Below are 26,116 nucleotides of genomic sequence, written 5' to 3'. Positions count from 1 at the left end.
CCAGGAGGATCCGGGACTGACGTGGAAGCCTGAGTGCCTCCAGTGCCTGGCGTCTTTACGACCATGCTTTGTGCTACCTGAGATCGCGCGTGGACACAAACTGTTTCTTCTGTGTGGACCTTCCCGGCCACCTCTGCTCCATGACCTTCTCCTTCTCCTCCCTCCAGGAGGTCTTCAGTTCTCCCTCCACGGTCTGGGTGGGGACGCCTCCCCCTGCTCTGTGGCACCCTCTCCTGCCCTCTGCTGGCCTTGTCAGCCCATGTTGTCATTGTGAGTCCATCTTTCTCACTGTGAGCCCTCCAAGGCAGGGCCACTGTGTGTTCCCATCTGAGTCCCGGGCCCAGCACTGAGGCCAGTGCTGAAGAAATTCCCTAGAATCCTGGCCCCTGAAGACCACAGGTGTGGGAAACCAGGGACCGAAGCAGTTCTTTCGGCCTGGGGATTTAAGAACTTGAGGGATGAAGAAAGTCCTTCAGAGGGGGTCATGAGACCCTCCTGGTCTTGTCCTCCCAGGAGAGACTGTCATCAGGTCAAGAAAGGAGGAAAGGGTTTGGCAGAGGTTAAATTTGAGGAATCTGACCTCACACTGCCTGGGTCTCACCCTGGGATCTACCAATTACCAGCCCTGCAACCTTGGGCAAGTTAATTAATTGGTTTGGGCTTCAGTTCCCTCCTCCGTAAAATGGAGGGGTCGGTTCCTATGAGCATTAAGTTCATGTCTATAAAGTACTTAGAACTGTACCTGTTACATAGCGAGCACTGTGTAACTGTCTGCTGTCCTTGTGAACAAGGGGCAAGAGGCGGAAGAAGGCAGGTGCTTCAAGGAGTGGAGGTGAAGTTGGTACTGGGGAGGAGGCTGGAGAGGTGGGTAGGAGCAGGGTCCTGGGAGGGCCTTGGTCCCAGGCTGAGGTGCTGGACTCTGAGGATGAAGGACAGCTGCTGAAGGATCATGCTGGCAGCAGTGTGCTGGCGGGTTTGGAGGGAGAGAGAAAAGTCAAGGAGGTTTTTGGAATAACCCAGGTGAGAGATGGTGAGGGTCAGGTGCCCACTCTCCTTCCTCCTTAAGGGTTGCCACTGCCAGGTGGGAACCAGGCTGTGAGACCACCCTGCAGCCGTCCAGATGGGGTGTGCCCAGGGCAGCTGGGTCTTCATGCAGCTCCCATGCCCTGAACTCACTCTGTGCAGACCCTTGTGGGGACTCAGCCCGTGGAGGGGCGGCAGACCCAGATCAGGGAGTTGAAACGTGTCAGGAGAGTGGGGGGCAGATTGCAGGGCTGTACTTGTCTCTGTGCCAGGTCTTCCCTAAGCACTTCCTTGGTACCGTGGAAACAGTGTGGGTGTGAAATGAGACTGTGGGTTTGAACTTTCCTCCACAGCTTTTCAGTAGCATGACCTTGGCCAAGTTACTCAACCTCTGGGTCCTCAGATTCATCAACTGTGGAACAAGAATAACAGTGTCCACATTTTAGGGCTGTTGCCTAAAGTGCTGCGCACATGGCAGGCACGTAGTAGGTGCTCATTAACAGGTACTATCCTACCTCTCAGAGCGATAGAAGCAAGGAGGGCTGCGCACTCAGCCAGGAGCATCCCGCTCGCCTGGGCTGAGGGTGGGGCCGGCACTTCCTGTCTATGAGCCTCCGTGTCCTTGGTTATAACACACGCGTGACGGTCCCTGCTCCACCAGACTCTGAAGCTGCCGTGGCCTGGCGGCATCAGCATGGCCAGGGCAGGGCTTGGAAACCACGAAGCACTCCGGGTGTGGAGGTAGATCCCCGTAGACCTCCTGCGCCCCCTGCCTCTCCCTCCTGGGAGGCAGCAAATCTCAGCCTGTGGTACATCCTTTCCTGAAACGGGGGTGGGGGTGGGGGTGGGGAGACTCTGGCCCTGAATGTGAAAAACGCAAGTCACTACTGAGAGGCTGTGAGAGGGGGCAGCAGGGAGGCTGGAGTTCTTCTTCGCAATGGCTCTTTAAATTATTTTCATTTTGCTGACTTGTACACTTTCTGAGCTAAGGAGCTTTGGGAGATGGTTATAGGCCATTTAAGCAGAAAGCCTCATTGGCTCCAGTCTCTTTGGGGGGAGGAAGACATTTAACCCTTTGTAACCCAGCCTGGTGCTGCCTTCCACAGGGCCCAGGAGTGCAGGTGGCCTCTGCAGGGTGGGGCTGCCCTTCAGGGAACCTGGTCCAAGACCAAAGACACCCTCCGCAGATTTCCAGTGTCAGCCAATCAAAGGCACAGATGGAGTAGAAACCCAGCCAGATTTGGAGGTAGCTCCCTGGGTTTCAAATTATGATTCTAAGGTGGCTTGTTTTCTTTCTTTCTCTTTCTCTTTCATTCTTTTCTGTTTTCTTTTGTTTTTAAAATTGAGCGTTCGACCTAGACCTCCTTTTTCAGAGCGAGAAGGGCAGCTGACAGGAGGCTGTGATGCCTCTTCTGTGCTCTTTTGTCTGCCCGGGATCAGGGATCTTTCCATTAGCTTTCTTGAGCTCCTCCTGCATGTCAGGATCCACACTGAAGACTCCATATATTTAATCATCGCAACAGGAATATTTGGGAGTTGGTGTTACTGTCTTTATTTCTCCTGGTAAGGACACTGCAGGTCAGAAAGGTTAGAATTTTTGCACAGGGTCACACAGCTGATAAGTAAGAGGGTCAGGATTCAAACCCAGGTCCTTCTGAGACCAAGTCCACTGTTCTTTCATCACAACCTCAGTGCCTTCTAGTAATCAGCACTGACAGAGCCAGCAGGGTGCCAGACCCTGCGCTGTGTGACAAAGAGGAGTGTCCCTCCTCCCCGGCTGGAGTCTAGCTGCGTTCAAGGTTCACCTGCATGTGCAAGGTTTCCTTGTAAAGCAACACAGGATGATAGAAGGTGTGGAAGCAAATGTCCAACGGCAGGATAGTTATACACATTGCATGCATGTGCATACACACACACACACCACACACACACATATGTTGACTTTCTTCGTAGACTGAAATACCATACAGCAAAAAGGAACCAGATCTCCATGTATCACATAAATAAATCTCAAAAGCATAATGTGCAGTCCAAAAAGCAAGCGGTGGAATGAAACTTAGAGTTTGGGACTACGTACGTAAAATCCTAAAACATGCAAAAGGATACTATAGGTTTTTTATGGACAGACAGATGTGCAGGCGCAGTGTGAAAACTTGGGCAGGAAGGATACAGCCCAGCTTATCAGGGTTGGGGGACGGGGAAGAGTGCAAAAGAGGCTTCTGTGATGTTTTAACTATTTAAAACAAACAAACAAGACATCCAAAGAAAAAAGCAGAAAGCGAAAAGGTTCCATACGTTTCGCCTGGGAGGGTAACGGGAGTGGGGCTCGCGACACACACCTCCGCTTCTGTGTACCTGGAGGGCAGAGCTGGCCTGAAGCTCAGAGTCCTGTGGGGATTGGCATTAACTCCCCCCTCACAGGCTCTTGGGAGGATTAAACAAGGGCTCAGTTGAAGCATTTTCAACTGTAAAATATTGTAGGAATGTAAACTGATGTCACACACTTCTGTGCTCTCTTCCTGTCTGTCTTCCTGAGTAGATTGTGACTTCCTGGTTTCTGATTCGTCTCTTGACCCCAGCCTAAGCTCAGGGAGCACTGCTGGCCGCGGGCCAGGACTCTGGGTCTAACAAGGCTTGCCCGCAGTGCCTTCTCCCTGACCCACAGGCCGTCTGTTCTTGCGAGGACTGTCTGGGCTGAGGGGGAACAGCTCATCCCCAGTGTCCACCCCGCGTGGACACATAAAACTGATCGCTCGGAGCAGTGTCGGGCACTGAAGGAGAGAAAGCTTGCGAAGGGTCCTGTCTTGGGTCCTGTGGGTGAAGGGTGAAGGATGAAGGATGCAGTAGTGAGAGCCCAGCCCGCCCAGGCTCTCACCTCTGGTCCCAGGCAAGCACGCTCTCACCAGCATGGACGGGCTGGGAGCAAAGGCTGTGTAAGTGACCCAGTTAGGGGAATGACCTCCCTGAACTGCATCTCCACAAAACCCTTACTTGATCCTTCCATGGCCCTATGAGACGGTTGCCACCACTCCCACTAGGAAGATGAGGATGCTGAGGCTGGAGTGGTAATAATGGGCAGAGTCAGATTGCAAATCCCAGTCTGGTAAATCCCCAAACCCGTGCTCTTCTCCAAGGACCTCGGTGTCTCCACGGTCTGAAGGCAGAGCTGTGCCCAGAGAATCCACGTATGGCAACAAGATGCAAACCCCGCCCCCTCCCGTAATTCAGTCCACTGGTGGCTGAGGCAGGGACTGGAGTGAGATAATCACGTCTCAGAGCCGACCAGAGTGGCTGCCACTCAGAGGTCCCTTTGTATTTTGAAGCTGCCGTCTCTAATTAGACTTGGCCTTAATTGCAAGATTTCCATACGCCCGTGACTGCGTGCACTCTGTCTGGGGATAAACACGTCCATCAAGCGTGATGCAAATTGTGGCAGTTGCCTTGGCCCCATCATCCCGTTCGCTTGCTCCACGGCAGTTCCTCTGGGGACGTAGCTCAACCTTCCCCTGCGAAAGTGCTCTGGGGCCCACATTTTAATCAAACGCGTACCTGCCTCTAGGAAGAAGAGTAGGGGCACGACTCAAAAGTGATTACATTTAATAACCAAAAGACCGGAAAAAGTCTGCTTTGCAATGCATAATTTCACCAGATATTTATTTGTTTCATCACGTGGCCACGTTCTATATGCTGTATGGGGACATATTATTAAAAATGCCATTTATTTTACCTGCAGCAATAAGGAACTTGCACACCTTCTTTTTTTCCTCCCCACTGTGTTAAAAGGCATTTGTGGTTATTAAATTACTCTTGATTAGAGGAATGCCTGTCTCCAAATTTACTCTGAAGCATTTCAATAAAATGGTCTCAAATGTTTATTCACTCATCAAATACTCACCAAAGCCATTGGGGCCAGGTGCTGTGCTAGCACGGGGATAATGAGGTGGGGCAGCAGTGTCTCTCTGCCTCCCAGGAGCTCCTGGGACATTGGACAGGGGAGTGACAGATGCAGCCCAAGTCCTGGCACAGGGCCTGGCCCCTGGGGGCTACTCAAGCAGTTTTTAGTCAAGAAATGAATGAATGAATGAGGGGAAGGGTAGAGAGAAAACTCGAGCACCTCAGTGTTACAGAGCTGGGCCTGAAGCCATGTGAGGTACTGTAGGGGCATAAAACAAGGGCTGGTTGACTGTCCTTGCACGTCCTAGAGGAGGTCACTGCTACGCTGACTCTCAGGTGAGAGCTGGGGCCCAGGAGTGGCCTAAGGTGTTCCACGCAGACAGGATTGGGGAGGTAAGGTCTGCAGTCCTGGGCCCGTCTCCCTGCAGATGTCCACATGGCTGCCCCCACTTCCTTCAGATCTTTGCTCCATCTCCCTCATGAGAAGTGTTCTCCTCGACCACCGTCTGGAAGAGCGAGCACGTCGCGCCCCACCCCAGGGCACTCTCACGTCTTCTTCTGCCGCTTTTTCTCCCACCCTGATGTATGTGTTTGAATATTGTCCTAAGGTGAGGCGTCACAAGAGCAATGACTGGAAGAGTGCCTAGCATATAATAGGGGCTCAAAGTGGGATAAATGGATGGGGGGGTAAATGAATGAGGGACTGAAAAAGCTTAGTAGTTTCTCAACACCTTAAGAGGTCCAGCTTGGGGTCTGAAGTGCAGGGTCTGAGTGGGGCCTGCTGAGAGACAAGGCTGTGGGGTGATGGGGGGCCAGGGCCCCCGGGCCTGCAGGCCTGACATGCCTGTTTAATGAGCTGGACTTTGCTTTCAGGCGCAACAGGGAGTCACTGAAGGGTGTTGAGCCCGCGAGTGACGTGGTTAGATTGGTGTTTCAGAAGGACCACCAGGTGGAATTGTAGGTGATGAACGGGCGTGGGGGAGACGGAATTTGGGAAAAGAGTTAGGAGGTTGGTCGGATGGTCCCTGCAAGAAATGTGGGGACCAGAGCAAAGCAGTGGTTCCGGGAATGAAGGAATGGGCAGGGAAGGTCAGAATGGAAATATACATTTGGGGTTAAGCCACTGTGATCTGTTGATCGGAGGGGAGGGGGAGATGAGGAAGACTGGGTGATGACTCCCCTGTTTCTGGCTTGCTGAGCAGGTGGGCAGTGATGTCCTCCACTGGGAGGGGACTGGGGATTTGTCTTCCCTGGGGCGCTGTGATGGGGCCATGGAGAAATACTTGTTCCAATAGGAATCCATGGCTGAACATGAACCACATTGTTGAAAAGCACCATCCAAATGTGGGTCTCATGTTTCGAGAGCTCGCTGAGCCCTAGAAGTGCAGTTGGCAGGATTGTCTTTTGGTGAAGTGATGGCCTGTCTAGTGAGGGGCCCCCCATTCCCTTAAAGATCTCCATGTAGTAATAGAATGAGCATAGGATTTTAGTTCAGATAAATAGACATGAGTCTCATTTCCATGTGAACAAGGCTTGGGTGGGGGCCTTTGTTCTCCCTAAGCCTCAGTGTCATCAACTGTAAAATGGGCATAATGATGCTGTCTATCTTGCAGTGTTATAGTGATGATCTAGTTGCAGAAGGGATGCAAGTAAGCTCAGTAAACTGAGAAGGGCCATTCAGTTGGACCCAGCAAATGCCCCGGAGGAGAGGGGGCGTGGCAGGCAAGCCTAGGCCCAGGACTAAGTGCTGTTGGCAGAGGCAGAGGTGGGAGCAGCTCTGCACCCAGCCTGTTCCACAGGGTCTTCCTCAGAACCTTGAAATTGGTCCCTCCAGCCAGGCTCTGCGGGACCCTTCCAGAGAGGGCTGAGCTTCCCTACACACAGGGGATGCTTGGGGCTCATTCCTTGAAAGGCTTTGCCCCCAGGGAAGCTCCCCATTCCCCTCATCTTTTGACCCACCAGCCTCTCCTCTCCAGGCATCCCGAGCTGCTCCATGCGTCCCCTATCCTGCGCTCCACCGCACTCCACTCCCACCCCTCTCCAGCATGAACAAGCTTCCCCACCATCCCGGCTGCTTTGCAGAACGCTCCTCCACGGCCCTCCTGGCTGACGCCTGGCTATTCCCTGAGGACGGCACTCCCCCTTGCACTCTTCCCATCTGTCTCTTCTGGGTCGGCTCCTGGGTCACCTCTCACCTCCGGTGACGTCTCTTCCAGGAAACTCACCGAGTGCCAGGTGCATGTAAGTGCGCCTTCCCTGGGTTACCATCTATCGGGACCCTGCTCACATTTGCTGAATTCTATTTGTTTCCATGTCTGTCCCGTCCACCAGACCAAGGCCTTCTCAAGGACAGCGACTGTGTCTTCTTACCACGTGGCCTGTGCCCTGCACAGCGTGGCACAGCAGGAGCGAGCGTCTGCCAAGAGTGCCAACACCTCTGTCTGCTGGAGACGAGGTGCTCACTGCTGTTCCTCCAGAATAAGGGGACACGGCACCCTGATGGTGGCCAGCGGGTCTTTGGTGGGCCCTGGGGGCGGCAGGCCGGGCTGCAGGAAAGACTGCCCCCCAGGGTTTCCTGGGCAGCGCCGTCTCTCTCGTGTGCGCTCCTCTTTTAACCCCATTCACGGGGGCCACAGCCGCGTAATTGGATTGAGCAGACACTGACAAGGTCAATTTGACAATTTCATTAATCTTTTATTAAACACGGGCCCTGAGCTCCAGCCAGGCTCGTCTGCGTGCCTCCCCGGAACGTGCCTGGCATATTCTTGTCTCGTACGCCTCCTCCAGGCTGGCTATGGACAGGGATGCCAACGGCCGCTAGGGGCTTTCTGGGGGCAGATCTGATGCGGGGCAGGGCCCTTAACCGCTCTGACCCGTGGCCGGGGGCGGTGCAGTGGATGCCTGTTAAGAACTGTGCTGAGCGTGCTCAGTGCTCTGCATCATTATTACTCTTGCCGCTACTACTATTAGCAGCTCAACAACCTCAAGGGTGGAGATTCAGACCTCATTTTGCTAAGGAGGAAACTGAGTCCCAGAGAGGTCGGGGTTGTGCCCATGGACACAAAAAGCAGCAAAGAGTGGGAGTGGGAATATTAGGAAAGGGCCGGGTCCTGAGAAACCCTGTGCCTCCCAGGGCAGTTTTGAGGATTGGAGGCAATGGTGGATATTATGCGACCCGCCCAGGGCCTGGCACGCAGCACACACTCAACACAGATTTGTCAAGTGAAAGGAGGAAGGACTGCGTATGGGAAGTGTGTGTGAGCTGAAGGCTACTAGAATCTCAGCGAAGGGGGAGGTCACCTCCCTGGGGCAGAAGGGAGTCTTGCAGTGGACTGAGCACTTAGGATTCAGAGAAGCAGGTGGCAGAAGAGGCTCACAGGTGAGGGAGGAGCATAGACAGAGGCCGGGGTGAGTGTGATGGGGACAGAGAGGTGGTCCAGGAAGATGAGGCTGGAGAGCAAGGCGGGGGACCACATCCCAGGGCCTGGGGCGCCGTGGAAAGGGTTCCAGCAAGGAGTCACGTCATCCAACTCGGGTTTTAGAAACCTCATTCTGGCTTCAGTGTGGAACGTTGGAGGAGGATGGACTAGAGACAGAGAGGTCGTTAGGAGGCCGCTCAGGAGTCCAGGCAAGAGGAAACAGAAGCTGTGGGGATGAGGGGGGCAGGGAGGGGCCGGAAAGGGACGCCAGATACAGGGCCGTGTGACTTCCGGTGAAGGCACTGCTCGCTTTGGGGCTGGGGAGCTGGAAAGCACATTCTAGGAGCTCAGCACTGGGAGTACCTGTCCCTGGGCTGAGGCGGTGCAGCACTTGCTCGGAGAACCCATCTCTCTGCTTCTGAGCCTGTTAATTAGTAGGGACAGACAGAGTGTCAGATGAGGCCTTCTTGGCACCACGATGCCTGGTACTTATCTCCATGACTGTAAGCTGACAGGTTCCCTTAAATAGCAAAGGTTAACGAGTTTCATGGTAAGACCAGGGATGCTGGCGCCCACAAACTCACACACAGGAACTGACAATGTCCCCAGAGGCACAAGAGGCCATCAGAGTGCTCAGCCAGTTTGCTGTGATGTCACTCAAGGCCTGAACCAGTCTCATCTCCAACATGCAGCCTTTTCTGGAATCTCTGAACATCAAGGTTCTTCTCCTTGGCTAATCTCTGCTCACCCACAAGTCCCCCAGGAGTGCGGCCCCAGCCTTGGCCATCCTCCAGTCAACAGACTCTGTGGATGCCGTCGATGGGCCTGGCCTGTCCTGGGCCCCGGGACCTAGAGGGATTCACCCACGGTCGGGCCCTGGCGGACCTCCAGTCAAGGGTGAGCAGTGGGAACAGACAGACATACAAGGACAGAGAGTGCCAGGAGTAGAGTGTCCCAAAGAGGAGAGGTGGAAGAACCTGTGTGAGAGATTGTTCATCAGGGAAGCCTTCCCAGAGGTGGTGATGTTTGTGCTGTATTTTAAAGGATGCACAGGTGCTCCATAGGTAGACCAAGGGGGTGGGGAATTTTGGACATCTCTTGAAGAACTGCCTTATGTCCTAATATTGGTCTGATATCTGGTTAGAAGATCCCTAAGCGGGGTGGGAGAACCCAGCCCTAGTCCTTTTTGGATCTTCCCAGGGCAGGGCCGGAAGGTACAAAAGCCTGTTGAATGGGAAGGCTCCTGGGCTCCCTGCCCCCAAGATGAAAGAGTGGAGGGAAAGAAGGGAGCAGGGGATAGAGAGAGAATGAATGGCGGTTTCCCAGGAGGGACCCTTAAACGCCATCTGACCAGGGTCTTCCCTGCTGGGAAACCCTCCACAGCTCCCTGCCGCCCCAGGATGAAACCCAGCCTCTTCACTCAATCAAACCCCTTTGTATCTGGTCTCTGGTGGCTCACCGGCCAGCTTTCTCCCTCATGCTCACCTCCCTCCTCCAAATGCAAGGCCCCACACCTTCACGTTGGCCCCAGACAGTTCCCACCTTCAGACCTTTGTCTACCTGCTTCCTCTGCCTGAAGGTCTGTTTTATCCTGTGCATACATTCTCCATGTCCTTGTCCACTGCAGTAAGAAGTCTTCCCCAGGAGAACTTCAGTGCCCAGAGCCTTGTGCAGCCCCTGCTCTTCCTCTCCTCCCACCAACACAGGGAAGTGCTTTTCATCAAGGTTGCATCTGCTGCTTACCTGCTTACTTGGGGCTGTATAGTGAATGAGTAAAGGTGCAGCCTCTCCAGTCAGATCGCCACTGTGGAGACTTCAATCCTGGCTTCACTACCTATGAGCTGTGTGACCTGGGGAGAGTTATTTAACCTCTCCATTCTCTGGTTCCTCACATGTAAGGTGGAATAACAGTAGGACCCATTTAATGAGGTTGTTACAAGGATTAAATTAGTTAATTGTGCAAGGCTTGGAGAAGACTGCCAGGCAGATAACAAGCACTCATTATAAGTTAGCCATTGCTATTGATTTTTATTATTATTATTTTATTAAATTGAAGTATAGTTGATTGACAATGATTCAGGTGTACAGCAAAGTGACTCAGTTATTACATATATATATATATATTCTTTTTCAGATACTTTTCCATTATAGGTTATTATAAGATATTGAATATAGTTCCCTGTGCTATACAGTAGGTCCTTGCTGTTTATCTATTTTATATGCAGTAGTGTGTAACTGTTAATCCCAACTTCCTAATTTATCCCTCCCCCTCCCATTCTATTGATTTTTTTATTTCAAAAGTAATAAAGTACAATACAAAAACACTGGGGGGAAAATAGCCCAGAGTTTAAAAGAAATATCAACAAATGAAGAGGAAATAGGCAGTCTACCTGGAAGAGAATTCAGAGTAATGATAGTAAAGATGATCCAAAATTTTGGAAGTAGAATGGAGAAAATACAAGAAAGTTTTAACAAGGACCTAGAAGAACTAAACAGCAAATGAACAATGATGAACACCACAATAAATGAAATTAAAAATTCTCTAGAAGGAATCAATAGCAGAATAACTGAGGCAGAAGAACGGATAAGTGACCTGGAAGATAAAATAGTGCAAATAACTACCACAGAGCAGGATAAAGAAAAAAGAATGAAAAGAATTGCAGACAGTCTCAGAGAACTCTGGGACAGCATTAAACACACCAACATTCGAATTATAGGGGTCTTAAAAGAAGAAGAGAAAAAGGAAGGGACTGAGAAAATATTTGAAGAGATTATACTTGAAAACTTCCCTAATATGGGAAAGGAAGTAGTCAATCAAGTCCAGGAAGCACAGAAACTCCCATACAGAATAAATCCAAGGAGAAACATGCCAAGACACATATTAATCAAAATATCAAAACTTAAATACAAAGAGAAAATATTAAAAGCAGCAAGGGGAAAGCAACAAATAACATAAAAGGGAATCCCCATAAGGTTAACAGCTGATCTTTCAGCAGAAACTCTGTAAGCCAGAACGGTGTGGCAGGACATATTTAAAGTGATGAAAGGGAAAAACCTACAACAAAGATTACTCTACCCAGCAAGGATCTCATTCAGATTCGACAGAGAAATTAAAAACTTTACAGACAAGCAAAGGCTAAGAGAATTCAGCACCACCAAACCAGCTTTCCAACAAATGCTAAAAGAACTCCTCTAGGCAGGAAACACAAGAGAAGGAAAAGACCTACAATAATAAACCGAAAACAATTAAGAAAATGGTAATAGGAACATAAATATTGATAATTACCGTAAATGTAAATGGATTAAATGCTCCAACCAAAAGACATAGGCTGCCTGAATGGATACAAAAACAAGACCCATATATATGCTGCCTACAAGAGACCCACTTCAGAACTAGGGACACATACAGACTGAAAGTGAGGGGATGTTAAAAGATATTCCATGCAAATGGAAATGAGATGAAAGCTGGAGTAGCAATTCACATATATGACAAAATAGACTTTAAAGTAAAGACTATTACAATAGGTAAAGAAGGACACTACATAATGATCAAAGGATCAATCCAAGAAGAAGATATAACAATTGTAAATATTTATGCACCCAACATAGGAGCACCTCAATACATAAGGCAAATGCTAAAAGCCATAAAAGGGGAAATCGACAGTAACACAATCATAGTAGGGGACTTTAACACTCCACTTTCACCAATGGACAGATCATCCAAAATGAAAATAAAGAAACACAAGCTTTGAATGATACATTAAACAAGATGGACTTAATTGATATTCATAGGACATTCCATCCAAAAACAACAGAATACACTTTCTTCTCAAGTGCTCATGGAAATTCTACAGGATAGATCATATCTTGGGTCACAAATCAAGCCTTGGTAAATTTAAGAAAATTAAAATTGTATCAAGTATCTTTTCCAACCAAAATGCTATGAGACTAGATATCAATTACAGGAAAAATTCTATAAAAAATACAAACACATGGAGGCTAAACAATACACTACTAAATAACCAAGATATCACTGAAGAAATCAAAGAGAAAATCAAAAAATACCTAGAAACAAATGACAATGAAAGTACGACCACCCAAACCTATGGGATGCAGCAAAAGCAGTTCTAAGAGGGAAGTTTATAGCAATACAATCCTACCTCAAGAAACAAGAAACATCTCAAATAAACAACCTAACCTTACACTTAAAGCAGTTAGGGAAAGAAGAAAAAAAAACCCCAAAAATTAGCAGAAGAAAAGGAATCATAAAGATGAGATCAGAAATACATGAAGAAGGAATGACGGAAATGATAGCAAAGGTCAACAAAACTAAAAGCTGGTTCTTTGAGAAGGTAAAAAAATTGATAAACCATTAGCCAGGCTCATCAAGGAAAAAAAGGGAAAAGACTCAAATCAATAGAATTAGAAATGACAAAGGAGAAGTAACAACTGACACTGCAGAAATACAAAGGACCGTGACAGATTACTACAAGCAACTATATGCCAATAAAATGGACAACCTGGAAGAAATGGACAAATTCTTAGAAAAGCACAACCTTCTGAGACTGAACCAGGAAGAAATAGAAAATATAAACAGACAACTGCAAGCACTGAAATTGAAACTGTAATTAAAATCTTCCAGCAAACAAAAGCCCAAGACCAGATGGCTTCACAGGCGACTTCTATCAAACACTTAGAGAAGAGCTAACACCTATCCTTCTCAAACTCTTCCAAAATATAGCAGAAGGAGGAACACTCCCAACCTCATTCTACGAGGCCACCATCACCCTGATACCAAATCCAGACAAAGATGTCACAAAAAAGGAAAAAAACTACAGGCCCATGTCACTGATGAGCATAGATGCAAAAATCCTCAAAAAAATACTAGCAAACAGAATCCAACAGCACGTTAAAAGGATCATACACAATGATCAAGTGGGGTTTATCCCAGGAATGCAAGGATTCTTCAATATATGTAAATCAACCAATGTGATAAACTATATTAACAAATTGAAGGATAAAAACCATATGATCATCTCAGTAGATGCAGAAAAAGCTTTTGACAAAATTCAACACCAATTTATGATAAAAGACCTTCCAGAAAGTAGGCATAGAGGGAACTTACCTCAACATAATAAAGGCCGTATATGACAAACGCACAGCCAACATCATTCTCAATGGTGTAAAACTGAAAGCATTTCCACTAAGATCAGGAAAAAGACAAGGTTGCCTACACTTACCACTATTATTCAACATAATTTTGGAAGTTTTAGCCACAGCAGTCAGAGAGGAAAAAGAAATAAAAGGAATCCAAATCAGAAAAGTAAAACTGTCACTGTTTGCAGATGACATTATACTATACGTAGAGAATCCTTAAGACTCTACCAGAAAACTACCTGAGCTAATCAATGGATTTGGCAAAGTAGCAAGATCCAAAATTAATGCACAGAAATCTCTTGCATTCCTATACACTAATTTTGAAAAATTTGAAAGAGAAATTAAGGAAACACTCCCATTTACCACTGCAACAAAAAGAATAAAATACCTAGGAATAAACCTACCTAAGGAGACCAAAGACCTGTATGCAGAAAATTATAAGACACTGATGAAAGAAATTAATGATACAAACAGATGGAGAGATATACCAAGTTCTTGGACTGGACGAATCAACGTTGTGAAAATGACTATACTACCCAAAGCAATCTACAGATTCAATGCAATCCCTATCCAACTGCCAATGGCATTTTTCACAGAACTATAACAAAAAATTTCACAATTTGTGTGGAAACACAAAAGACCCTGAACAGCCAAAGGAATCTTGAGAAAGAAAAACGGAGCTGGAGGAATCAGACTCCCTGACTTCAGACTATACTACAAAGCTACAGTAATCAAGACAGTATGGTGCTGACACAAAAATAGAAATATAGATGAATGGAGCAGGATAGAAAGCCCAGAGATATACCCACACACCTATGGTCACCTTATTTTTGATAAAGGAGGCAAGAATATACAGTGGAGAAAAGACAGCTTCTTCAGTAAGTGGTGCTGGAAAAACTGGACAGCTACATGTAAAAGAATGAAATTAGAACACTCCCTAACACCATACACAAAAATAAACTCAAAATGGATTAAGGACCTAAATGTAAGGCCAGACACTATAAAAGTCTTAGAGGAAAACATAGGCAGAACACTGTATGACATAAATCACAGCAAGATCCTTTTTGACCCACCTCCTAGAGAAATGGAAATAAATACAAAAATAAACAAATGGGACCTAATGAAAACTTAAAAGCTTTTGCACAGCAAAGGAAACCATAAACAAAATGAAAAGAAAACCCTCAGAATGGGAGAAAATATTTGCAAATGAAGCAACTGACAAAGGATTAATCTCCAAAATATACAAGCAACTCATGCAGCTCAATATCAAAAAAACAAACAACCCAATCTGAAAATGTGCAGAAGACTTAAATAGACATTTCTCCAAAGAAGATATACAGATTGCTAACAAATACATGAAAGGATGCTCAACATCACTAATCATTAGAGAAATGCAAATCAAAAGTACAATGCGGTATCACCTCACACCAGTCAGAATGGCCATCATGAAAAAATCTACAAACAATAAATGCTGGAGAAGGTGTGGAGAAAAGGGAACCCTCTTTCACTGTTGGTGGGAATGCAAATTGATACAGCCACTGTAGAGAACATTATGGAGGTTCCTTAAAAAACTAAAAATAGAACTACCATAAGACCCAGCAATCCCACTACTGGGCATATATCCTGAGCAAACCATAGTTCAAAAAGAGTCATGTACCACAATATTCATTGTAGCTCTATTTACAATAGCCAGGACATGGAAGCAACCTAAGTGACCATCAACAGATGAATGGATAAAGAAGATATGGCACATATATACAATGGAAAAATAAACAAAATTGAATTATTTATAGTGAGGTGGATGGACCTAGAGACTGTCCTACAGAGTGAAGTAAGTTAGAAAGAGAAAAACAACTACTGTATGCTAACACATATATATGGAATCTAAAAAAAAAAAAAAAGAAAATGGTTCTGAAGAACCTAGGGGCAGGACAGGAATAAAGACACAGACATAGAGAATGTACTTGAGGACATGGGGAGGGTAAGGGTAAGCTGGGACAAAGTGAGAGAGTGGCATGGACATCTATACACTATCAAATGTAAAATAGATAGCTAGTGGGAACCAGCCGCATAGCACAGGGAGATCAGCTCAGTGCTTTGTGACCACCTAGAGGGGTGGGATAGGGAGGGTGAAAGGGAGACACAAGAGGGAGGGGATATGGGGATATATGTATACATATAGCTGACTCACTGTGTTACACAGCAGAAACTAACACACCATGGTAAAGCAATTATACTCCAATAAAGATGTTTTAAAAAAAAGAAAGAAATACCACCACCTCTCAAATAACTGTTAGATTTGTATATGTCTTTCCAGTTTTCTATTCAATGTGTTTGTTGTTGTAGGTATGTTATACACACACCCACAAAAGATATACACACAAATTGACACCCTCTTTTGTAGCTCATTTTCCTCACTTTCCAGTATATACTAATGCTCTTGTGAGTAGGCATATTTTCAATCTGTCTTTGCAGACACACTTCCTTGCTCAGAGTCTAGTACAGAGCAGTCATTTCACGGAACTTTGTGGAAGGAAAGGAAGAGGAAGAGCGGACAGTCAGGCAGGTTCTGGGCTGTGACTTGTGGCTGCTTCCAGAGTCAGCCACAGCATAGCAATTGTCACCCCGTCCTCCCCTCATCTTAGTGACAGAGACCCTGAGGGGAAGAGGCTTCCCTGAGCTCACTCAGCAAGTCAGTGGGAGGGAGATTAGGGCCAGGCTGGGGCCTTTTTCTTCAAGCGACATGGTCCCACCCTTCCCTTCTTTCCCCCTAGAGTCCTGCTGGCCTCAGTTCAGGTCCAAAGCGTATCCTGGGCAGGGACAGCCCTCTTTGCTCTGGTCCTGCTGGGCTTTGTGGCCTCCTCTGGGCCAAGTTTGCTGGAAAGGCTGGAGCAGCCATCCCCAGATTGGGTCCCAGGAAGGAGGCTGAGGGAAGGCGAGGGGGTGGCCAGTGGAGAAAAGTTGCCAGGACCAGAGAGACTTATTCCTGTGTCCCCAGGTGGTGGCAGATGACCTCTCAGAGAAGCGAGTGTTCTGGAGACTCATCTCGTTAAAGAAGGGACTGACCTTTAGGCTCAGCCTTTCCAATCTGTCCCACACTCAGTGGCCCAGGTATTTTCCTGGAAAAGAGGTTCTAAGCATGGCCTCTCCAGACCTCAGGGACCCCACTGCTGGCAGAATGAAGTGTCCTCTTGTCGTCTTCTGGGACCCTCCCCGCTAGCCCTCCCAATCACTGCTAGGTTACTCCCACCGTGCCTCTGCGTCTTTGTGCTGTGATGTCCTTGCCTTGTCTCAGAACCGTTGTGGCTTCCCAAGGCCTGTCTGCTCCTCTGCCCTGGAGCAGCCGGTCCCTCTGCAGGGCTCCTGCAGCCCTTGGTTCACCACCAACCTCTGCGCAGCACCCACAAAGCCCCCCACCGCCAGCACCAAGCAGTGCTCGCATCACCCCGCTGGTGGGTGTTATCTCACCCAGTCACAGGAGAGGCGGCTGGGCGGAGGGCGATGACACAGGCAATGCCCGGGTGTGAGTGAGGTTCGTGAAACTCGGGCAGTTTTCCCACAGGAGGCGACTTTCGAGCAGACTGATCTTTATCCAGGACCCTGGAAAATCCTGGGTTACCTTGGAAAATCCCTTCACCTCTCTCTGAGCCTCCGTCTCCACATCTGAAAACTGGCAACAACACTGCCCTCGGCACAGGGTCAAAAGGAGCAAACCTGTAGGAGATGCTCAACACGTAGACCAGGCCCTGCCAATGCTCTTTCCCTGCCCCGCCTTCTTCTCTTCAGAGAACAGCACTCTCAGGGCAACAGAGTAAAATATTTACAGGGGCCAAAACGTGACCCCAGACTCAGAGGGGAACAACAGAAATCGCCCCCTGCTGGACAGGGTGGACATGTAAGGACCCACGGCCCTCACGTGAATACCAGCTGGGGTCTCCCTGCCAGACTCTGGTGTAAGCCCCCCGCACAGCAGTGCCCGTGGGCAGCCGCAGGGAAACTCCCCACTTCCAGCTCATGGAGCCTGGACCTCCGTGATGATGATGAGGGACTTAACAGTGATCCCAGCACCCAGGAGTTTCTGCTGAGGAAGATTAGTCTTTGTCACCTGCTGTTGTATAATGAAAGCGGCTCTTGCAGCAGAGCGCTGGGATGCCCACCAGCAGCCCTGCAAAAGCTCTCTGAACGATGATGCCCAAGGCTGGGGTGATGGGCCCCAGCACACGGCAGAGTCTCAGCAGAGGCCCCTCCCCGTCCCTTGGCAATGCGGGTCCAGCTGAAGTTCCCCACACCTGCCTGTTGCTGCTCAGCTGCTTCTTGCTGGGCTGGAAGCCACGTCTTTAGGCAGGTTCGGGGCAGGAAGGGGAGCTGGGGAGCTGGCTGCTCTCGGCCGGGCTGCTTCACTCAAGGACGGCCTCAGCAGTGTGACCAGATGGCCTACGCTGTTCCCTGCAAGTGAACGTTCCAGATGGCTAACGCTGACCGTCTGGAGCGTGGCCACCTTGGATACAGTCCCCACCATGCTTTCCTGCGGCTGCCGAGGGGAGCAAGGACCCTGAGGTGGGAGACCTTGGACACAGTCACTTCATTCATTCACTGATGCATCCATGTTTTCATTGATATATTCACTCATTTAACCAATATGTATGGGGTTTGACAACGTTCCTGGCCTGTTCTGAGTAGTGGGTGTTTAAAAGAGAGTATAAGAGTTGACAGCCCTGTCCTTGTGGGGCTTATATTGTAATAGAGGGACGAGACGGAAAAACAGACCGACAAATAGATCAATAATGGTAGGTTGTGATCAGTGCTTTGAAGGAAAGGAAAGTAGGGTACAGGGTCCATGGTGGAAGGATGCTATTTTGGAAAGGGGATCAGGGAACTCCTCTCTAAGAAGACGGCATCCGAGCTGACACCTGAGGAAGTGAGAAAGCCATCCATGGGGGCATCTTCGAGGCCAGCGCTGGATCTAGCCGTGGGCTCTATGAGTACAGACGCCCCAAGGCAGGAGGAGCTCAAGGCTTAGGTGTCCGAGAAGAAGCAGGGAGGCCGGGGATGCCTGAAGAGGGCCACCCTGGGGTTCACCCTCTGCTTCCATCTCTTCCCCATGCCGACCCCCAAGTCTAAACAAAGCCAGGCCTGGTCTCCTACTCCACCTGGGGCCTGCTTTCTCCTTCCACAGGAAGAACTCGCTTCACACAACTAGCACTTTACAGTTTACAAAGCCATCTCACTACCCCGACCCCATTTAATCATCACACGGACCTGTAAGGTAGAGCTTATCATCCCCATTTTCCAGATGGGGACATGCAGGCTCAGAGAGGCCACGTGGTCTGTCCAGGTTCACACAGCCAGGGAGTGGCTTAGCTACTATTCAGATCCGTCCCCAGCGTCTGACTTGTGTCCTGAGCCATTGAGCCACTGGAGCCCCCCTGCTTGGACTCCTCAGGCACAAGTGTCCTCTTGGCAGACAGCCTCCCAGCCACTCGCGGGGAAGGCCAGAGCCTAGCAGAGCGCGAGCTCCGCGTGGATGGGGGCCGAGGCAGCCCGAGCAGCAAGTGGGCTTTGCGGCTGCTTGAGGAGATCCAGAACGGGGCCGGGGGTGCAGGGGAAAGATGGGGGGTCAGGCTTTCTTCTGCGAAAGTTCAGTCAAACCTGGGAAATGCTCCCCCTTTCTGGGCTCCAAGCTTCAAGAGGGAAAGAAATATGAAGAAGCAAGAGTGAAGATCGTGCCGGAGGGTCTGCAGACCAGGCCTGCAGTGCATGGCCTTCACTTCCTCCCCACCCCTGAGGGCTGTCACGTGCCGCATCCCCCAGGGAGGCCGGCATGCACCCTGGCTGTGTGTGCGAAAGGGGAGGGGGGATGTTGGCTGGCAGAGCAGTCTCTGTCCCAAGGCTGTTGCCAGACGAGGGGTCTGTGTGTACTTACCCCCTCCACAGGGGAGGGAGGCAAGAACGGTGAACAGATCCCAAACAGCACCTGTGAGAAGGGCGCTCTTTTACCAGGAGCAGAGCAAACCCAGCTCCCCGGATGTGGGCAGAGCTCTCTGGGGAGTACTGTGTCTCTTGAGTGTCCCAGAGCTCATTCCGGGAACCAGCCAGGATCACAGAGGAAAACTGTGATGGGACGAGCACCTGAACTCTGGTCCTCACGTCTGTCTCCCCAAGTAGGCTGAGAACTCCTTGGATACAGAGACTGACAGATTTGGGGTTCCCTGAGTCCAGCATGTGCAAGCCCAAGGGTGCAGGGGTGGGGGGCACAAAGAACATGGATTTTTTTTTTTTTTTTTTGCGGTACGCGGGCCTCTCCCTGTCGTGACCTCTCCCGTTGCGGAGCACAGGCTCCGGACGCGCAGGCTCAGCGGCCATGGCTCACGGGCCCAGCCGCTCCGCGGCATGTGGGATCTTCCCGGACCGGGGCACGAACCCGTGTCCCCTGCATCGGCAGGCAGACTCTCAACCACTGCACCACCAGGGAAGCCCAAGAACATGGATTTTTGAATCAAACAAACCTGAGTTCAACTCCTATTTCCCCACTTGAAAGCCACGTGATCTCAGGATTGTGACTTAATCTCTATAACCTCAATGTCCTCGCCTATAAAATGGGTATAATCCATCTCATGGGGTTGTTGTGAACGTTTAAGAGAGAATCTTTGTGAATTGTCTGGTGCAGTACCTGGCGCACAGCCAGTATTCAAATACCGTTTTCTCTTTTCCTTCTCCTTCCCACTACCAAGGATCAACGGTGCCTGATCTGCAGACCAGAGCTGGCACCAGAAGGAACAATGTAATTCTGACACTCTGAGTGGTGGACAAGAGGGAAGGCTGACTTGGCAAAGGGCCACCTAGTGCTTCCCCAACATTGGGGTGTCCCAGGAGCAGTAGGGCAGGCATCAGGACCACTCCGCCTTCCATGCTCACCGCACGGGCCCTGAGGGAGCCTGGCCATGACCGGCTGCTCAGGGTTGCACACTGGCCACTGGAAGCGACCATGCAGTTGGGGGTGGGCCTTGGAGGTCACCTCTGCTTTCCCACTCAACCGAGCCCAGCAGAGAAGGACTGTGTCCTCTGCCCATCTGTCTCCTTCTAGCCGTGGTATCGGCTGTTTTCCCTGCCTAGTGGCCTCAGGAGAGGAGCTTTCCAGGGGTGTGTAAGTTAATGGTTTTCAGGAGTGTGGGAGAAGAATCCCCAAGTCTGAGGACTTGGAGATGGGAGGCATGCCGGGGCTCCGGGTCGTGCCGGCCCCGTGCTCCTCTCCTGGGCTTCCTTCTGACTCTGCGTCAGTGCCCCGAGGCCAGGAAAATTACCCGAGGACCAGCCGTAGGGCTCCAGCGTAGAGGTCCCCCCAGAAGATTTGGACAAGTCGCCAAGCCTCTCTGTGCTTTCATTTTCTCCTTTTTCTCAAACGAAGCAAATACTCAATTGCCCCTTGTCAAATGGCTAAGTTAAGAATAATAGTCCTGTGACTATTTTCTATGTATATATTAGAAATTTAGAGCTGATGAAGTACTTTTGCATTATTTGATACCCACGACATTTTATGCATCATCTTGTGGCCCCGCAGTATCCCCTGGGGTGGGTATCTTCAGCCCGAGTTTGCACCGAGAACACAGGCTCAGAGCCCACCGGCACGTCTGCGGTCATGCTGTAGGCTCGTGGCAGTCAGGATTGGAATCCAGGCCTGGCTGGCAGAAACCCCGTGATCCTCCCACTCCTTCCCTGGGAGGCTGCTGCTTGATGAAAGCACAAAAGAATATCAGGAAGGAAGCCAAGCCTGGGCCCACGTCTGTCCCTCTCCTTGCCGCCACCGAGCGAAGTGCCCATGCAGACACCCTGTGATATGTTTGTGTCCCAGCGATGGTGTGAGGGGTTACGGGCGGCACCGGGTGCTGGCAAAGGAGGTGAGAACTCTCTGCTCCTACACTCATTCATTCGACAAGCATCATCCCAGTCCCCACCGTGTGTCTGTGCTGGATCTCCACGTGGGACTCTCGACTGTAACACGAGCAAGGGTGTGCTGCCCCTGGGGCCTGGGGTGGGATAAACGAGCACACCTCTCTGTCTCCATCACTCGACTTACTGTACTGCAATTCCTCTGGTATGTCCTCAGGGGCAGAAAAAAAAAATGCCACCTCTTTCCTCCATGTGTCATTTAGATGTGTTTGTTTTATAATGTGAGGCTGCAGCTAGTGTAGGCTATTAAGGTATGGAACACCGTTTGGACCTGTGTTGAGGATTAAACCCCCTCTGCTCTGTGTGTGTTGGGGGGTGGGAAGTCAATTCCTGGAATTGCAGAGATCTGAGTTCGAAACCAGATTCGACCGTGAAAATGGTTCAGTGAACATTTTGGGGGTCCCTACTGTGTGCCCAGCCCTGGCCGTGGTGCTGGAAGTACAAAAGGAATCTGAACCTCTTCCCTAAAGGAGCTTACAGTCTGGTCACGTGGCTTTGCGTGTATGTGCACAAGTGCGTTCCTGAGTCACACGTGTCGGGATAGAGGAGTGTGCAGGGGCTCTGAGGAGGGAGGGAGGCCCGAGTCTTCTCAAATGGAGATTATGATCAGGAAGTCTTCACGGAGGAGGTGACTCTTCTGCTGAGGCTTAAAACAAAAGTTCACCAGACATTCAGGGCACGCGGGCATGCCTGGAAGAGGGAGCTGTGTGGTCAAAAACAGACGTGCATCCTTCACTTAACACACCAGGGGGATGTCAAGGAATTTGAAATAGGCTGACTTGGGAGGAGCAGAGGGGTGAAGGCGGTGTGTCCTTCTGTAGAGAAGGCTGCGCAGCAAGGTGCAGAAGACAGACCATTGAGGATGAGTGCCGGCTTCCTCCCGCACTTTGGGAAAGCTGCCCCACCTCTCTGCACCCCTGTTTCTCAACCTGTAAAATGAAATCATGATCTTTACCTCACACGTTAGAATTAAAGGAGGTAATGATTGTAACGTGCACACAGCAGGTGCCTCTCAGACCAGAAAATGTGTTTGAGAGTGTGGGCTTGGGCCGGGTCTGAGTTCAGAAGGGCCTGGATGTTGAGGAAATCACCCCCAGCAAGCAGGTGGGAGTAAAGATATGACAGGCAGGTGGAGTCAGGCTTCCTGGCATCCCAGAAAGTGAGTCCAGAGCACAGGCTGGCTGGTCTGGACTCCGGGCTCAGGCTGAGTGGGCCCCCGCCTTCCCTGCCCTGAGGCACCACCAACTGATTCTCAGGGATGGAGAGCTGCAGTAGGTGCTCTGACCCTACGGAGGGTGGGTACAGGCTGGGGCCCACCAGGGACTGTCACCTGGCAGGTGTGGCCCCCTCCTCGGTGAGGTCTCTCCCTGGAGTTTGAAAGTCCTCCCCACTTTGGAGCTGGCAAGGAAGCCAGCTCCACTTGGAGCTCTGCTCACAACTGAGGGCCTCTGCGACCATCAGCTGGGCCCCAGATGCTGCCTGAACAAGTCGGGAAAATGAAACTTATACCATCCCCCCAACTCAGGCCTTAATACTTCTTAGTCTGCTAGTTTCCATCCAGATAAGTGTCTCTGGACTTGCTTTGGATGCCGGAAGGAGAGTTTCCTTGTGTGAAGAATGGGGACAGATAGATATGAGGACAACTTGCTCTATGGGCCATCCTTCCTTTACAAATATAACTTATCCTACGTTGGCCCAGCTCCAACAGTGTCAAGGCCATTTCGCTGAGCTTGACATCTGGCCCGCCACGGCCTCCCTCAGCTGTGCTTCATTCACTTGGCAAATAGATGTTGAGGACTCGACGCAGCACGTTGTGTTCTAGGGGTGAGAGGAGATCTGAAGCCCCTGCCCTTATGGAGCTTCCGTTCTAGTCGTGGAGCAACAAACATATGATGTGGTTACAGGTAGAGCTCAGTGTTTCCAAGGAATGTATAAGCCAAGTAAAGAGAATAGAAATCTAACCAACTAGTTCAACAAACATGTGTTCAGATCCTACCCCGTGCCAGGCCTTGTGCTGGGTCCTGGCATGGATGTTCTCTGGCTGGCCTGCTCTCCCACCAGCCCCCAAACTCCTCTGTGCTTCTGCACAGCTTTCCTTTCTTCCTTTCACACCCCCCCACCCCATCCATCCATCTTTCTTTCTTCCTTTCTTCCTTTCCCCATCCATTCAGTCATCAAACCCACCTTGAAATGTAGCGTGCTGAGCATTACATCAGGGGATGGACGCTTTCACACTCACCCTGAAATGGCCTTTGTTCTTCACAGCTGCCTCACATTTTCAAACCCCAGGGAGCCCCACCTGACCCGAGAGGGACCTGGCCCACCTCTGAGTCCATTTATCCCGGTGGCTTCTCCTCCTTACTTTGCTCTTAGGTACATGCTGCCTTGTATTAAACTGACATGTGAATGCATATTAGGTATTTGTGTGTGGATAGATATGCATTCATATGTGTACATACACTTACATATAATAGTGTAATAATGTGCATTTAAGTACGTTCCTATACAAGTGTACTTCGTGCCTGACTGTGTATGTTGGATTTGGTTTTAAAGTTATTTATTTACCTACTTTGAAACATCTGTTCATTTTCTACATCATTAATGTGTTTATGCTATGGTTTTGTAAAAAAAAAAAAAAAAAAGTCAGCCCTTGTATTTCTTTACCAGATCTATGATTTTTCTGTTTGTTAATTTATTCATTTTTACCTTTACTACTTCTTTCCTACTGCTTTCCATGGGTTTCTTTTTGTTCTCTTTCCAAATTACATAGTTGCATCAATTATTTTTTCTCAGTCTTTCTTACTTAGTTAAGAATGCATTTGAGTATAAGAATTTCTCTCTGAGCACAGCTTTGGCAGCATTCTATTAGTTTTAGAAATTGTTTTTTTTTTTAAATTTGCATTATTTTCTAAATATTTTGTAATTGTATTATTTTCTTTTATTCTTTGACATAGTATTTTTATAAAAGTGAGTTTAGTTTCCATGTAGCAGTTAGTCACAGCTCTTTCTGTTGTTGTTGAAACATTATTACTAATTTCTGGTTTTAGTAGTCATGGTCAGAGAATAAAAAGTGTAAATATTTTTAAAATTTATTTATTGTATTTTTATTTTATTTTTGGCTGCGTTGGGTCTTCATTGCTGCGTGCGGGCTTTTCTCTAGTTGCGGTGAGCGGGGGCTACTCTTCCTTGTGGTGCGTGAGCTTCTCATTGTGGCGGCTTCTCTTGTGGAGCACAGGCTCTAGGCGTGCAGGCTTCAGTGGTTGTGGCACTTGGGTTCAGTAGTTGTGGCTCGCGGGCTCTAGAGCACAGGCTCAGTAGTTATGGCGCATAGGCTTAGTTGCTCCGCGGCATGTGGGATGTTCCCGGACCAGGGCTCGAACCCGTGTCCCCTGCATTGGCAGGCGGATTCTTAACCACTGTGCCACCAGGGAAGCCCAAAAAGTGTATATATTTATATTATTACTTGGAATTTACCAAATTATCCTATATTGTGGAGTGAAAAATTGTTAAATGTCATTAACTCAACTTCAATGATTATTGTAATTAAAATCTTTTCTCTTTATTTTTTCTTTTCACATTTTTATCTTTCTATTATTCAACACATATAAAATAATATAGGTATATATGTAAGTTATAAAGCATAATTGTATAATGGACACCTGTGAACTCACTGCCCAACTCAAGAATTAGAAGATTACCAATAACTCACATTTATCAATGTCCTATCACTTGGCTTCCCCTTAGAGGTAACCACCGTTGACAATTTTGTGTTTATCATTTCCTTGCTCTTTAAATACACTTTTTCTTATCACCTGTGTATGAATGCCTGAAACTAGAAACAACTGAGTTGACTATTTTTGTATGTGCTTGCTATCTAGCCTCCTGCTACAATCTCTCTTGCTTTCTTCTTGGGTTTCCAGTACTTGTTATGAATATTTGGATGTTTTGTTGGTTGCAATAAGCTCACTATTGTTAAATCTTCAATGCAGATTGCCTTTTATCAATTTCATTTGACCAACCTCTTCTTTGTTAAATGGTTCTTGCCTTGAATTCTGCTTTATCATTAACATTATCACCTCTGCTTTCTCTTTGAGTTTGCCTGAAATATGTGGAAGCTTCGTTTTTCAACCTTACTGTGTTATTTTGCCTGAGGTGCAGCAGATGGTAATGTTTAAGAAGTTGTGCTCTGAGAGTGGATTGGGTTTAAATTCCAATTCTACTGTGTATTAGCTGCTCAGCCTGGAGCAGGTTACTCAGGGCTAACAGTATCTCTGCCCCACATGGTTGTTGGGAGGATTGGATTATGCAAGTGAAATACTTAGCACAGTGCAGTACACATGGCGAGTATGCAATAAATGTTTACCGTTTAAATTAGGTTAATCTTGGGACTTCCTTGGTGGTCCAGTCGTTAAGACTTCGCCTCCCGATGCAAGGGGGTGCGGGTTCGGTCCTTGATCGGGGAGCTAAAATCCTACACGCCTTGTGCCCAAAAAACATAAAACAGAAGCATTATTATAACAAATTCAATAAAAACTTTAAAAATGGTCCACATCAAAACAATCTAAAAAAAAGAAAAAAAATAGATTTCTCTCTTGTAAGTTGCACATAATTTAATATTTACATTTTACCTTGAGAATTTTTGTCCTCCAGTAGAATAAAGTGTTTGCAATCATTTC

At 48.6% G+C, this 26,116-nt stretch overlaps 1 protein-coding gene across 2 annotated transcripts in view; it reads left to right on the top strand.

Moving 5' to 3' along the window:
* Positions 1 to 26,116, top strand: part of AGBL4 (AGBL carboxypeptidase 4) — a 1,401,741-nt gene that overhangs the window by 1,192,119 nt on the left and 183,506 nt on the right. The window lies entirely within an intron of this gene.

Source organism: Pseudorca crassidens, chromosome 2, assembly GCF_039906515.1.
Source record: "Pseudorca crassidens isolate mPseCra1 chromosome 2, mPseCra1.hap1, whole genome shotgun sequence".
NCBI lineage: Eukaryota > Metazoa > Chordata > Mammalia > Artiodactyla > Delphinidae > Pseudorca > Pseudorca crassidens.
Note: the sequence above shows the minus strand (reverse complement) of the source record. Positions and strands in the feature narration are given on the sequence as shown.